This window comes from Lepisma saccharinum, chromosome 8 (assembly GCF_977018435.1).
Source record: "Lepisma saccharinum chromosome 8, izLepSacc3.1, whole genome shotgun sequence".
Classification (NCBI taxonomy): Eukaryota; Metazoa; Arthropoda; class Insecta; order Zygentoma; family Lepismatidae; genus Lepisma; species Lepisma saccharinum.
Genome location: NC_139236.1, coordinates 80,082,488 through 80,099,298, shown reverse-complemented (window position 1 = coordinate 80,099,298; position 16,811 = coordinate 80,082,488). Strand labels below are relative to the sequence as shown.

The 16,811-nt window shown below is 39.3% G+C and overlaps 1 protein-coding gene across 1 annotated transcript in view; it reads left to right on the top strand.

The window, feature by feature from the left end:
• Positions 1-330: 330 nt before the first annotated feature.
• The window catches only part of Ars2 (arsenic resistance protein 2), a 91,303-nt gene continuing 74,822 nt past the window's right edge, over positions 331-16,811 (top strand). The window contains exon 1 of the mRNA XM_083127894.1: positions 331-586. The gene's annotated coding sequence lies outside the window, so the exon portion shown is untranslated. The remainder of the gene's footprint in view (positions 587-16,811) is intronic.

The following is a 16,811-nucleotide window of genomic DNA, read 5'->3' as shown; positions in this document are numbered from 1 at the left end:
AACGCACTACAAATAATAAAGCAAGAAGTCTTTATAAAATTATTTTGTCTTTATTTTGACACATTTGCCACGTAGAGAAATGGTAGCATAGATTTCATGTATTTATTAGTTTTTTCTGGCGATGAGCATATTACACCACTAGTGTAATTCTCCAATATTTATAGTTTCAAATATAAGTATAAAATAAATGCAACAAAAGTTCTATCCTAGTTGTGCTTTTGGGAGTAAACGAAGTGGTGTCAAACTATCGGAGTATTAGACTTTTCCACCAGTAAGTCTGCTTTTGCACAAAGGGCGTGGTGATCCCAATCCAGAACGAGTTAGGAATTAGAATTCTGTGCGAAAAGCGAATGCAAACAAAAAGTAAGAAAATAAGTTAATGGAAATCGTCATAGACAGTGTGACAGTAGAGTAATGGTAATACATCTAATAGTTTTCAAGTAGACAAAGCAATTCTTCTTGCACAAGGAACATCTTTGGATGTCAAACGCTGTATATAAAGACTATTTCTCCAGGATGTAATCATTAATCAATGAATTGTCCATGATCCTTTGCGTGGTATGTGATTGCTAGTAGCTTCATTTTGGTAAGTATTTGACGTATTTGTCCAAATTGTAAACATTTTTGTGTATCTTATGAGGAACTTGATATATATTTATCGAGTAGGAACATTTATTTTCATTCAGATAAAGTACTATGTTATATTTTCAGAAATTACCCGATAATGGGTTGTGCGGCGAAAATGGCACCACGTTGGTACCGAACATGGCAGAAATTGCGGGCAAATCGCATTTTGAGCAAAATTGATCCTTACACATTCTGAGCAAGATTTATCTTAGTATCTTTGTGTTGTTTACTTACACTATTAAAAATGTAATCGAACACTGCAATCTTACCGCCCAATTGCCGAGAAAATGTCACAGGAATAGTTTGTCGCTGCCGTAGGTACTTACAAATGCAACTTTCTTGTAGTCTTAATTAACCGATATTTGAGAGTACAGTAGAGCGTCGATTATCCGAACGTCGGTCAACCGAACGACCGCTTAACCGAACTGTGTACTCGCTCACTTTCAGATATCTGTAATGAAAAAAGTACGTGACTTAGCTGCTCGTAAGCGTGTAGGCTTGCTTAGACAGACCAAAATAAAGGATTTTTTGAAACGTTAATTTTGTGTAGTGTGTGTATTGTTCATGCAAAATGCGTATGTAATATGTACATATTTTTGTTTAATAAACTGTACCACATACTATATATTCCTACTAAAGTTGCCTTTGTACGTTACTTTGTAATACATACTTAAAGAGATGCCTGTTTTTATGAATAAATTTACTGTACAGTATTTCTTTTTGGCAAATAAACATGTACAGTTCGATTATCCGAACAAACCAGTTTTCCGAACACCCATGTCCCCCAATTACTTCGGATAATCGACGCTCTACTGTACATAGTTTTGGCCTTACAGAAGAGGTAAGCGTTTATTCATATATTGTATCTATTGTCGGGACGCGCTAGCAAGCGGCGTGGACCAACCCACTCTGGTAGTGACGCGCTGTTGCCGGATTGACCTACTTCAGGATTTTCGCGAGCCCACAGAAACACGTGTAGGATTAAACATCTGGGGTAACAGTTTCATACATCGGAGACACATTTCTTCATTTTTACATAAGAAACTACTTGCAGAAATGCGTTTCTGTAAAGTTTCCAACATTCGTCGAGGTATTTTCTTTCATCGTGGAATCTATTTGACCAGGAAATCATGTATTTTTCAAGAAAAATATCTCACCGACGCACAATTGCCATTGCTTTCATTTGCTTTCCCTACGTGCACCGGATGCTGCATACGTTTTATGACGTAACCCCCTGTCAGTGTTTCCAACCCCTTTTTTTTTAACTTTGCTTGCCTAACCTAACCTTATCGGAAATGGTTCGTGGGGCGGGTCGGGTACCCTATTCTACACCCTCGAATATTGAAATATTTTTTTTTTCATTATGAACATTATTTGATCCTATTTGTGAATAAAAAAAATTGGAGCGCGGAAAGAAGTAGTTACGACTGTACAGCCGTTTAAAGTTGAAATTTTGTCGTTTGAAATGGTTCGCAATTATTTCCAATTTCTAGATCGTGATACTAACACGACACCAAATTTTAACTATCGATCTCAACCTAACTGAACTAACCTATCCACGCGCCAATGGTTCATGGGGCTAGCGCCAATGGTTCGTGAGGCTAGCGCCAATGGTTCGTGGGGCTAGCACCAATGGTTCGTGGGGCTAGCGACAATGGTTCGTGGGTCCAGCGCCAATGGTTCGTGAGGCTAGCGCCAATGGTTCGTGAGGCTAGCGCCAATGGTTCGTGGGCCTAGCGTCAATGGTTCGTGGGGCTAGCGTCAATGGTTCGTGGGGCTAGCGCCAATGGTTCGTGAGGCTAGCGCCAATGGTTCGTGGGGCTAGCGCCAATGGTTCGTGGGACTAGCGCCAATGGTTCGTGGGGCTAGCGCCAATGGTTCGTGGGGCTAGCGCCAATGGTTCGTGAGGCTAGCGCCAATGGTTCGTTGGGCTAGCGCCAATGGTTCGTGGGGCAGCAGACCATGTACAATGTCCCGTATGTCTCGTATGTCCTTCATCCGTTGAACGTGTGTCAATCTCATATTTAGTCCTTTTGTATTAATTCAATGTCACACAAATCAATTCCAATGTCTAAAGTCGCACAAAACAATTGCAATGTCTCAAATATCCAATCCGCCAATAAATTACATAAATAATATATTGAAATCGCAAATTATCCCATTGCACAAGTCATTCATAACAAGAAAAAATTGCAAATTATCCCATTGCACAAGTCAAAGATAAGAAGAAAAAGAAAATGTTCAGACGTGTGCCTGTGACATGAATCTAAGAGACGCCATGATCATATCCCTGCAAAACCGTTTCGACGTTACATAAGGAATCTAAATATTGAAAAACGTAAGTTTCCTAGCACGTAGATCTAAAAAAATTACTTTCCGCGCTATTTAGAAACATCGTTTCTTATGAAGAACTAATTTTCGTAACGAGAATATTTGAAATGTGCGAAAAATCGAGGGTGTAGAAAAGGGTACCCGAGCCCGTGGGGCTATCCGTCAGTTACCCGTGCACAATTTGCACACGTGACGAACACAATAGTAGATATTTTTTTGGTGAAGAAGGTTGGAAACACTGCATACCCAGAACAATAGTCAAGCTGTGCCCGCCATATTGTGTGTTAAGGAAGCTCAAAAAGGAATAAGAAAAATTACTCTCTATGTGAAAAATTGTGTTTGTTTTCGTGTAAAAAGCATACTGGCACCTTGAACTATGTTCCGCAATACACAATTGGTAAGTACGAACCATGCGAAACACAAAATATCCGATTTTAATGTGTCTCCGATCTATGAAACTGGTACCAACATCTGGTTAAACAGTAAACAACGGGACACTTCCATTGTTCTCATTCCGACTCTGTTCGTATTTGAAGAAACAACGTTACCTTTTTTTCGTGAGCGGGCGTTCGTGTGTGTGTTTGTAAGTAAGAGTTGTTTGGATAAATTGTACTGCAATGTCGGAAAGAAGAAAGAAAGTAATTGGTACACAGGGAAGAGAAATGATTTTGAACGTACGGGAGTATTATTGTGTGTCATGCTGGCTCGGTTCACGGGTTTGTGGAAGGAGCTTTGTGGGCGTTTCAATCCAGGAAAAGCGGTGACTACCACGAAGAAATGGACGCTGAGGGTTACATTTCTTGGTTTGTAGACAAACTGCTGCCAAATATTCCTCCTGGTCAGACAATAATCATTGACAATGCGCCATACCATTCAACACAAGTCGACAAGCCCCCCACGATGTCATCCCGCAAAGCTATCATAACGTGGCTGGAACGCCATAACGTAGCATGTGATATGAGCATGAGGAAGGCTGAACTACTGCAGCTCCTTATGTTACACGAACGCCAGTTCCCCATATATCAAATAGACAAGCTTGCAGAAGAAGCGGGACATACGGTGGTCCGTCTCCCGCCTTATCATTGTATGTACAATGCAATCGAACTTATTTGGGCACAGGTCAAAGGGCTGGTAGCACAGAGGAACACTTTGCCACCTTTTACACCGTCTAAAATTTTGCAATTGACAGAACGGGCTATCGGGGATGTGACAGCAGATAGGTGGCGTTCGGCTACAGAACACACAAGGAAGATTATTTCCGAAGCATGAGAAAAGGAGGGAGTTGAATAGCAGCAAATGGAGGATTTTGTAATTTCACTTGGGCGGGAAGACAGCAGTGACAGTAGTAGCTCAGACGAAGATGTTCCTTTACCAACCAACAATGAAGATGATCTTGGGATAGCGCCACTGCAATGGTAGCCGGTAAGCAAAAACAACTGATTCTTTAACTACTACTTCTGTTCTTTCATTCATTTTTTATGTTTTTACATACAGGTAGTTCAAAGCATTAATAACACATGTACCAAATGTATCATTAATGTTAAGGAAATCGAGCAATTGCCAAGCGTTTCGTTGTAATTTATTGAACTCTGTATTTCCAGAGCCTGTATTCTCATATAGCTTCCCAAATTATCTCACTTCACACACCCACATGTGCCTCCCCGATGGCACAGTGGTAGGGTAAGTGTTGTCGCCTTGTAATCAAGTAGTCCTGGGTTTGATACCCTGTCGAGGCACATAGTGGATCGGATCCCACTTCCAACTGTAGGTCCATTCCAGATTAGCCGTAGTGTGCATAAAGTGGACTTTAAAACACCAACTCAAATCAATCAATTCACACACAATTGATTTGTTCTTGATAAATTCTTCTCCGTAATACAGTAACTCAGTTCTGTGAAATTCTGTTTTAGAGGTGAATTTTTGTAGGTTCCTCAAAATATAATTAAAAATGTGTTAACGAAACGAAGTTGTACGTAATTTGTATAGCAGTGGGTTAAGAAAATTATTTATTTTACTTTTATTTTTATGATTAATAAGTAGATCCTATTTGTTTATACGTAATTTGCCCTAATTTCAAGAAATACATTTCATTTTTAAGTTCTGAAGGTTCAACAATCGCGGCGTGACAAAGAAGGCAAAGAGAGGCGGCATGAAATCAAAGGAGAACGATTTGCCACAGTTGTTCATAACACACGACTCATTTTCTTTTGTTGGTAATTGTGATACGATACAACATTAAGTAAAAAGATGCCGGTAGCTGATGCTTGCAATGTACCATAATAAAAACACAACAAAGGTTCTTTCATTAAAGATTTTCGGTTGCTGTGCAGAGCAGGAAGATAAAATGTTTCATGCTTGCCAGAATGCCCTAGCTTGCCAACAGCTGACTAGCCTGTCCGCCTGTTTGCGCGAACGTGGCAACGTAGAAACCCCCCAGCCACATGGCAACCAACGAGGAGACAGAATTTGGTCACGTTCTGTGTTCTGATTGCACGCCGCTTCTTATCGCGTCCGTACAGTAGTCACGGTCTGATCTTGCGAAGGCCTGCAGTCTGACGGGTGTTGTGTAAATACGGTCATTGTTTATCCTTTTGTGAATGTATTGTTTGTATTTACACGTTATTACACATGAAATTTCCAACTAGGAGACGTTATCGCGTTTATTACATGTGCAGTCAAAGTTCGGGCTCTGTCTGGCTAATATACAGACACAAACTTTAGTGTAAGTTTCTGGAAAAACTCACAAAAATGTCTTATTACTTTATACATTTATTTGAAAAACACAATCGTTTGCTTGGTTACTCCTTTGGAAAATGTAAGTGCTAGTAATTTTCTTCAAGTGTCAGTGTTGCCATCCCAAAAAATGTTTTGGCCCAAGTTCATTTTGTTTTATTGCAATTTCATCATGCTACTAATGCAATTTTGGTAAAACTATCATATGCGGGAAATCGTTCTAACTCGTTCATTCTCTACTTTTTTACATTCGTACTTACCTATTCTACATTGCGAAACATCGTTCGCTTTTTTTTTAACGAAATTAGTATCTATTGTCAACATATCGAGCAATTATTATTTGTTCCTTTCTCGCTTCCTGAACACTCTAAAATGGCGGGCAAATCTTGACTAACTTTGTGTTTCAAACAGCAAAGCAGTGTTTCAACCTTCACAGAAAAAGGTATAATTTAACAATACAGGGAATTTCTCCAATTTGTTTGAAATTTCGGATGCTTACTAATTTGGGCCTCCTAATCACGAATCTGCAGTTAAAATTTGGCGCTCACGTACAGAAATTCATGAATTATGTGGAATTAACACTGGTAGATTGTCCATACACTACTGTGGTAGCCATATTTGATGTGCGGTATTCGTTGCGTACTTGTTGCTGTGTCTACAGCGTTGCCGCATTGTTACTTTTTCATTTGGGGAAAAGATCGTTAATGTGGTGCATATTTCTTTCTGCGCTCCAGATTTAGGTTCTTCACAATTAGCATCACATAATGTTCACAAAAGCGGTAAAAATTTACTATCCTTCGGACACCCCAATTTTTTTCGTTTCGTCAATTTTTGACATTCTTACGTATGTGCTTCGCGGAACATTCCTGAAGGTGTATTAACGTTGTTTTCATGAAATTAATTCCAATTTTTCACATTACCAGTACTTCTTGCCTCAGACACAATATGCCGAGTACACCTTCCTGCATAATCACGCGTCGTGCTTGTCTTTTGTCAAATTTTTGACATTCGTACTTACGTATCTGCCTCGCGGAACATTCCTGAAGGTTTATTGACGTTGCTTTGATCAAACTAATAGTAATTTTTCACATTACGAGTACTTCTTTCTCCTACCTTTCCGCTTGCCTCACACACAATATGGCGCGGATACCGTCGTAAGTAATGACGCATCGGTCTTCTCTTTTCTCGATTTTCAATTGTTATGCAGTGTTTCAACCTTCGGAACCCAAGAAATGCCCGAAAACAAATTTTAAGGAGCGATTTTACAATACCGGGAATTTCTTCATTTTGTTTGAAATTCGGTATACTCACTAATTTTGGCCCCGTAATCACGTATCTGCAGTTAAAATTTGGCGCTCACATGTGGAAATAGCAAAATAATCTCAATTAAGTTCTTATTTCCACACCCTCGATTTCCAAATTTCCCGCCGATTCCGGGCTCCGCCCCTGGGGTAATTGACCTACCGCCCCCAACCGCTATCGCGGCCCCGTCTATATCTATAGAGTCCCTGTTAAAGGCATGTTAGAAATTGGCCGGATTCACCTGCCCCCAAATAAGTTCTTATTTCCACACCCTCGATTTCCAAATTTCCCGCCGATTCCGGGCTCCGCCCCTGGGGTAATTGACCTACCGCCCCGAACCGCTATCGCGGCCCCGCTTCCGCTTCGGCTCCCCACCTATATCTATAGAGTCCCTGTTAAAGGCATGTTAGAAATTGGTCGGATTCACCTGCCCCCAAATAAGCACCAAATTTTAAGTGCACCCTTGTTCAATCAGAAACTTCACGGAATCCTCCACACCCGGTACAAACTTAATCACACATCCAGCACACGTCATGATAGTTACGAAGGTGATGGTGTACGAAGGTGTACGAACGTGATGGTGTCGGAAGATGTACGCGCCAAACGCTATCTCCGTCGGAGAATTAATTTTCAACTAACAACATGAATTTCAGCTCTGAAACATTCCCAAATCACACAAAACACCTTCCCGATGTTCGACAATGCTACAGGAACTTATTATGGTAAGTAGTTTCTTCTGTGAAAATAAATAAATGTGTCCGAAGGATAGTAAACTAGTACCCTAACATGCCTTTAAAAGGGACTCTATAGTGAAAGCCGGAGCAGAGCGATTGGGGGCGGTAGGTCAATTACCCCAGGGGCAGAGCCTGGAATCGGTGGGAAATTTGGACTCAAAAATTTCAAACTGCAATATCTGAACTTCAGTCAGCTATACATTGGTAAATAGTTCTTTCCGCGCTCCAGATGTATGTTCTTCACAATTAGCATCACATAATGTTCACAAAAACAAAAAAAAAAAGTCTGAAATCGAGGGTGTAGAAATAAGCACTTAATTTAAATTATTTTGCTATTTCCACGTGTGAGCGCCAAATTTTAACTGCAGATTCGTGATTAGGGGGCCAAAATTAGTGAGTATGCCGAATTTCAAACAAAATGGAGAAATTCCCAGTATTGTAAAATCGCTCCGACATTATTATAGAAAAATACATGATTGTACTAATCTGTCTGTTTCCTTGCAATAAAAGAATGTCTCTTCAAAACTAACAACTGTTCACATAAAGATTCTACAAACTCATCTGCAGTTTTAGTGAACGTTTCTAAATTACATCTGTCAACAGATACCCATTGCTTGTATGTAATGTAGTCTACCAGTTCATTATCTAGGTGCAACTGTAAATCATCTTTAAAATTGGAACGAGTTTACACTCCACATGGTCTTCTCCCTCACTGTCACTTTCAATTTCTTGGTTATCGTCAGGGGGTTTTAGGGGGTTGTAGAGCATTCCGGCGAGCCTGAAGAATTCTACTGTGCGATCCAAATTTGAATGTAGGCACCTCTTTAAGAATATATATTTCGCTAGATATCCTGAATAAAATACTTTTTTTGTCCCTGAAGAATTCAAAGTGTCCTTTGCATGCCTCCAAGTCGACTCTATGCTATTGGTGTGAGCGCCGGTATCTGCATCGACGAAGTTGATACTATGGTTAACTGTGAGGTGCTTGAAACCTTCCTGTTGTAGGTGATCGTAAGCTTTCCAGCAATCGGAAATGATTGTAGTACCCGGGAGAATCCACGGCTTAATTAAAGATATCAAAGTTACCGCGTCCCTTCTCTCGACGGGAACAAGAAAACACCGCCCGCTTCCTCTTTCAATCCCGCCAAAAACCCATTGTCCCTCAACACGGTGACCGCGATGGTATTTTCTGCGGCCAAACTTGGACTCGTCTATTTCTACAACTTTGCCTTCACCTCCAATCTTCTCCCCATTATCGTAGAACGCATGTTCCAAAACCTCCCGACAAAAGGAAGCCCAATCAATACCTGTCTTATGTGAAATCTCTGCCTCCTCACAAATAATGTTCAGTGCACAATTGGAGGACCACAGTTTGACGAACACACATATCTGTAGCATAGACAATTTAGATCTAGCGAAGAAAGTTCCTTTTCGAACCGAAACGGAGTAATTGCACGCCCGACTTTTTTTCTTCGACAATACAAACCGTTTCTTACACTTCCACGTGTAGTTGTCAACCGACACACGGTCCTTGCACAATTGTAAAACGTGCCCACGTGGACACATGTAATCGCCTTCCTGCGGCAAAACACCGAAATCCATTAACTTGTTAATGAGGCCACTCTATCCTCCTCCACACTCCATCGAAAGAACTGCAGCACATTAACGTTCTTCTGTCCCGCCATTCTTGCACAACTAAGAATGCAACAGTGTGGCAACGCTGTAGAGAACGTAACGAATAGGTGTCATTTATCGCACAACACTTTAGCAACATTGTGTTCTGACGTCACGGAATACCTTTTGATGTTAGGCAAGACAAGGTATAGTTCTGTTAGCAAAAATATTAATTTTTCTTTGTATTTATGCTAATGGAACCTAACCTAACCTCGTAGGCATTCCTCGTCTGACGTCAATACACCAGGTAGCAAGATTGTTGTGCGTAAAGGAAGACCATTAGCAAATTAGGAAAGAAAGATGGTTCCGAATTGCTTTGTATAGACAATCACCGTGGTAAATCGCAAGGTTATTTTACAACTTTTATACGTAAATATACAATTTTAAGAAGTGACCGCCAAATATGAACTACAGATATGTCATCAGGACACCGAAATTAGTAAGTAGGCGAAATTTTTTAGAAATTGGAGAGTGGTCCGGTATTGTAAACTCATGACTTAAAATTATCTGCGCTAAACACGATTTATAGTCACTTACAGCTGTGCCATCATTCAGTGTAATTTTCTTAGATTTCAGCACTTGTATCATTTGTTTTATATTTTGATGTGTTGTGCAAACGCAGACTGTGTGGGTACTACTTCCACCTGCCAAGACACAATGTTTAGGTCGTAAATCAGTGAATTTTGTAAATCCAATCTTATCAGTAGGATTTTCGTTTGTGAACATCTCATACAGTTCCTTCAAGTTGCCCAACACTAGCTTCTTTTGAACATGAATTCTACAGTCACCTGTTTTTATTGAAACAGTCTTTTTTCCAGGCATAAGACGGCTGACAGCATCACTGTTGCACAAACTGATTATCTTTTCAATGACAGCTTCATTTAAACCTTTCCAGGTTTGGGATTAGGTGTTGCCAAAATACCCTTTTCTTTAACCAATGGTTGTTAAAATTTGCAATTTTTCACTCACACTTTCATTATCTTCTTGAAACTTTTGTTTTAGCTTACTCATCATTTCACATTCTGCATTCTTTTCCACAGTTTCCTCTGCTTGTGTTAGTATCTTTTCTCTCAAACATCTTTTTATTTTCCTATATTTTTTATTACTGTATGATTTCATTTGCAATTTTCTCTTAGCAACAGGTGATTCTTCTAGCGAGATTAGTGTGTTATTCAAATACTCGAAACTGACATCTACGGACACAAATGCTTCGTCAACATTACTAGGCCCTGGACTACTTCTACTGGGTATTGGTACTGAACAGTCATCTGCCTCCTGATTTGTAACCTGTTGCAACTTCATTTGTTTCCTACAACTGCCACAATGATGTCTGACATGTCGCACATCCATTCAGTAACAGGCTGGAGACTTCTTTAACACTCTGGTGTCTGTCTGTCTTAAAAGGGTTGCAGCAGAAAATCTTTGCAGTTTCACTTACTTTTTCAGCCATACTGAAGAATAACAACACTCACACAATGTCTAATATCAGTAATAATAACCCTTTTACTGAACCCACTACTTAACTTGCAGAAATACATAGTCTTTATGTAACCTGTGCAAAGAGCAACTTCACTGCAGGAGAGTCAAGGCACAACTGAATGCTGGCTGATGGAAACAGCAAGCATGTACTTGTTTGAACATGTTCAGACTTGCATTCCCTGACTAACTCTTATTGTGGCATGCTTTCAGACTGCGGTTGTTCATAATATTTCACCCATAGCCATCCTAAATCAGAGGCATAACTTGCCTTCCCCCAATAATTTGAGACTCATAACAACACTTTATAAAAACCTGGTAATTATTAAAACTTTTAAATATGTTATACAATAGTAGTTTCAAATGGAATCGTATCCAAATATACAAATTTGTACATTGTTTTAGATGGACCAAGATATATATATATATATATATATATATATATATATATATATATATATATATATATATATATATATATAATGGATAAAAGCAAGGAGGGCCTGAAACCTTATCTACATCCTCACCTGCAACATCTGTGGTGATTTTTACCTGGGGGAAACATCAACGGCCCTCAACCTCCGCATCAATAACCACCGCTCCTCCACCCACAACCTGGACTTCACTGTCGCCGTCCACACCAACCACCACAACATCAGTTTCAACGACTGCTTCCGGGTAGCGATCATCCACCTCCTACCCCAACCAGCCAACACCTCTGTTCCCAAAAGATGGGGAGGGCCTATATATCGGCCATGAGTGCAACCACTCCACCTGGCCTGAACAAGGCCACCCAGTAATGCCCAACCCTCACCCGCCCTCCCTCCCAACTCATCCTACACACTCACAGTTTACGACGAGCCTGGTGACGAAACAGTGTTTTTTACGTTCTACGCACCGCTTCTTCTTCAATGGGGACCTGGCAACTCTGCAGGACCCCAACTTCCGGTTCCGTCTTCTGTTTCTTCTCACACCGATGATGCTATAAATTAGCGAAAATTTTGAATTTTTCTACTGTCCGGTGAGTGTTTCCTTTTACCTTATTATATATATATATATATATATATATATATATATATATATAATGGATAAAAGCAAGGAGGGCCAAAAGGGCTAAGTAAAAGAAAACACTCACCGGACAGTAGAAAATTTTGAATTTTTCTACTGTCCGGTGAGTGTTTTCTTTTACCTTCTTTGATTTATATATATATATATATATATATATATATATATATATATATATATATATATATATATATATAAACACACAGACACACAGGTTTAGCCTAAATGATTCATCGGGTTGCAAAGCACTGTTGATTTACAAGTATACGACGTACAAAGACGGGTGATACATGAAAAGATAGATACACTCACGAAGTTGAAAAAGCCCACCTCGTGGCTCGCGTGCATGTTAGATGGCAGGCCTGTGACAGCACTACAAGATGGCAGCAATGCAGGAGAAGAGTTTTTGTGGGTTAGAATATGCGAAGTGTTCGTCGATTACAAGCGTTCAGCGTGCATTCGTACGCAAATACGGAAAAGTTGCACCTGATCACCAGAGCATTTTGCGTTGGTTTCGCCAGTTTCGTGATACTGGTTGTCTGTGTAAAGGGAAAAGCACGGGGCGACCGCGTGTCTCTGAGGAAATCGTGGAGCACGTGAGACAGCTTTGTGCGCAGCCCACAAAAATCAACCGTTCGTGCAAGCTGTGAACTGGGCATTCTGCAGAAAACAGTGTGGAATGTTTTGCGGCAACGTTTGAATTTCAAACCCTACCGTGTGCAACTGTTACAACACCTGACTCCAGATGATTATGCCCGCTGATTGTAGTTTTGTACCCGAATACAGCAAGCTATGGAAGATGATGATGACTTTGCGGGAACATTGATATTCAGCGACGAGGCGACTTTCCATCTGTCGGGACAGGTGAATCGTCACAATGTGAGAGTGTGGGGTACTGAATTGCCGCATGTCTGTGTGGAGTTGGAAAGAAATTCACCAAAAGTGAATGTCTTCTGTGCCATATCCATGACAAAGGTGTATGGCCCCTTTTTCTTCATCGAGCGGACAGTGACAGGTTCCGTGTACCTGGATATGTTGCAGTTGTGGTTGTTGCCACAACTGACTGCTGACTCCTCGACTTTCGTCTTTCAACAGGATGGGGCTCCCCCTCACAGGAGCACAATTGTCCGCGCCTTTCTCAACAGAGAACTGCCACATCGCTGGATAGGGTGTGCTGGTTTGGGTGATGTTCCTCTGTTGCCATGGCCCCCCAGATCGCCAGATCTAATGCCATGTGATTTCTTCCTGTGCAGTTATGTTAAGGACAAAGTTTATGTACCCCCAATGCCAACAACGCTGCAAGAACTGCAGGAACGAATCACTGCTGCTGTGATAGACATTGACGGAAACATGCTAGTGAACGTATGGAGGGAACTGGATTACCGTTTGGATGTGTGCCAGGTGACCCAGGGTGCACATATTGAACATTTGTAGAATGTACCAGAAACTTGGTGAGTGTATCTATCTTTTCATGTATCACCGGTCTTTGTACGTCGTATACTTGTAAATACACAGTGCTTTGGAACCCGATAAATCATTTAGGCTAACCCTGTATGTGTATATATGTTGTAAAGTTTTTTATCAATTGTTTTAAAATATATTTTAAATATTTTTTTAACAAATATTTAAATGTTTGTTAAAAATTTGCCCTCCCCCCCAAAAAAAGTGAGATCCCAAGTTACGCCCCTTTCCTACATACCCATTATTTCACCATTTGGCCAATTTGGGAAACAACATAGTCCCTTTACAAAGGAATGGAATTTACATTGCAATATTCCCATGTCTTACCTAGTGTATAGTATTTGTTTATACATGTCAAAAAATATGATCCCATTGCGATCCCATAACAAAACTTCTAAGAGTTGATGTTGAAATATGTATGTTTATATGTGCATTTTTAAAAAATTTCAAAATATAGGATTTCGAAAAAAGTTTGAATAACCTTGAAATGAAAAAAATTGAAAAGTAGTCATGTGATATATCTAATTAAAGATCATAGCAAAGCAACAATTTGGTTCTTATCCCAACCTTCTACATCAATTCTAGCTTGATTTATGATTTTTTTGTGATTGCATGTTTGCCGAAAATTTTGCTTTTTTCCATATTTCAGAGGGTTCTAACTTGAGAACTAAAACAGATACATATCTGCAATTTTGCAGTTTTTCCTACCTTAGGGTAGTACTTCATAACAACTAAGTATGAATAAAATCAGAGATGGTCACGTTCAAAATTGACCAAAATTTGATTCACTTGACATGGAATGACCCTTGTGAATTGAAAATGCATTATCAATGGGAAGCGCACATGCTTGCGTAGGGTAATTTTTAAGTTGTTTTTTCAACATAAGTAACTTTTATTCATGCTTTAAGGAAGGCTCAAATTTAGTGCGACAATGATTGCCAAAATTCTACAATAATTTTTTTCTTTAAACAATCAGAACGGTCACCATTTTCTGAAAGAAGAAACTACTACTACACTTACAAAAACTTGATGTAATTTTGTTCAAGCATCAGTGTTGCCACACCAAAAATATCCATAAACCTCTAAATAAATGATCATCTTCAGTATCTCTATTTTTCCAAGTATTCAGTGAATTGCATCACTTTCTGCACCCTCTTCATGTTGAGACCCAGAATCATTCACAATTTCCCCCAATCAATGTTGAACACCATCCTGGGAGATTACCTGCCAGAGCAACTTTGCCAACCATTGTGATAAATGTGAAAAGGCACAGCACACACATACACCTCATGGCCAAGCAGAGAGGATGAAAAGAAACAATTTGTGCTACCAACATGCAAGAAAGTTATGTACTGAAATATCAAGCTTGGCATCAAAACTATCAACGAGCAACTGAGAAACACACACTTTCCACAAGCACTCAAAAACTGATAACATGCATATACAGCAGTAAAAAAAATAGAGGGTGTCCAGTTGTCATCACAGCTGAAAATTTTCACCTGGCACCTGAGTTTTCAAATACAGTTATAAAATTATTTATGTGTGTATATATATATATATATATATATATATATATATATATATATATTATATATATATATATTCATTCATTCATTGTTTTCTGCCTAATTGGCAGGTTTTTCACTGCAATCTCCAGCTTTCCCTGTTCTCTGCCTTACGCTTCGTAATAGCATATGACCCAGTTAATTTAATATCATCCATAAGCTGATATCTCTTTCTTCCACGGACTTTTCTTCCTTCAACCATTCCCTCCAAGGCATCTCTTAGCAGGCAGTTTCTTCTTAGACAGTGTCCTAACCAGTTTCTTTTCCTCTTCTTGATGGTCTCCAGTATAGATCTTTTTTCACCAACTCTTTTCAGTACGGCTTCGTTTCTTACCTTGTCCGTCCATTTTACACGCTCCATTTTTCGCCATGTCCACATTTCAAAAGCTTCGAGTCGTTTCTCTTCATTTCTTCTCAACGTCCAGGTTTCTGCACCATATAGTGCTACACTCCACACAAAACATTTCACTATATATATATATATATATAATTAAAGTTCACTTGTGGAAATTTCCTTTACTTTTTTTTTAAGTAACTAACGCAGGGTATGTTTTTTTTTATTGTTTATGTGTTTTCTGTATCACATGTGCCATTAATTCAGAATAGTGAACATGCCATATAAATTTTTGCACTGTTGCTAGCTGAACTTTAAAATTTGCAGCAATAATAATAATAATAATAATATCGTGTTTATTAGAGTGGGCGTGGCCGCTCTTACAACAAACCCTTGTCTGGGTGATTAATACAAGCATTACGGTGGAGTCTGCTGTATATTAGAAGGTATTTCATACCTTCTTTAGAGAGGCCATTCCTATGCAAGAATTAATTACTTTAATCCTGTAATAATTAATATATTAGATCAGGGTGTCTACCAGTCTGGAAAAGTCAAGGAAATTTACTATTTTTCTGGAAAAATTTGTATTTTTGTTTCTGGGCCATACCAAAGCTGGTGTCTTGCTACTGGTATGTCAAGAAGGTGTAAAAGGTATCAATTTGAAAAACATAGTGCAAATATCCATGGATGGACCAGCAGTTAACTGGAAATTTCTCACTTTTTTCAAGGAAAACATTGCTATTAATGAGCCAGAAAGTACAACATTGCTGGAAATAGGAAGCTGCGGACTTCATGATGTTCATTGTACTTTCAAAGCATCTTTTCAGAGTTCTGTTTGGAACATAGTGGTATTCTTAAGAGCAGTGTACAATTTATTTAAAAATTTTCCAGCTCGGAGAGCAGATTTCACAAGAATTACAGGATTCCAAAAACGTTTTGTCCAATTCAGTGGTTAGACAATGGAAGTGTGGTCGAAAAAGCAAAGCACAGTACCTTTTACCATTTCTGAAAACCTATGCTGACAAAGTTTCTGGTGCCAAGGAACAACGAAGGTGTGAAAGCTTTAAAACTATTAAGTCACAAGTGAGGAATCCTCTGTTACCAATTCTCTTTCAGATTTCTTTCTTGTCAGGTTTCAGTCTGATTCACTAATGGTACCTTTCCTTTATGAACATTTGCTCAAGCTACTGAAATCCCTTATGGCCAGGTTAATAAAGAAGTTCATTCTGCTTGAAGCTGTAAGTTCCGAAGATCTTTTGAAACTAAATCTAACTTATCCAGAATTTGTGTGTTGTACAAAAGAAGTTTACAGTGGATTTGCAACTGTGAAACTATCTGACATTCAGTTATTACATTTTCGTGAAGATTGTCTGAAAATATTACAATGTTTGTGTAAGAAGATATGTATGAGATCACCATTGAAATATAGGCTCTCATATGGTGCAGCATGTCTCTCTCCAGCATCTGTTTTTGATGGAAAAGAAGGTGAAGACCAAGTAAACGTGGCAT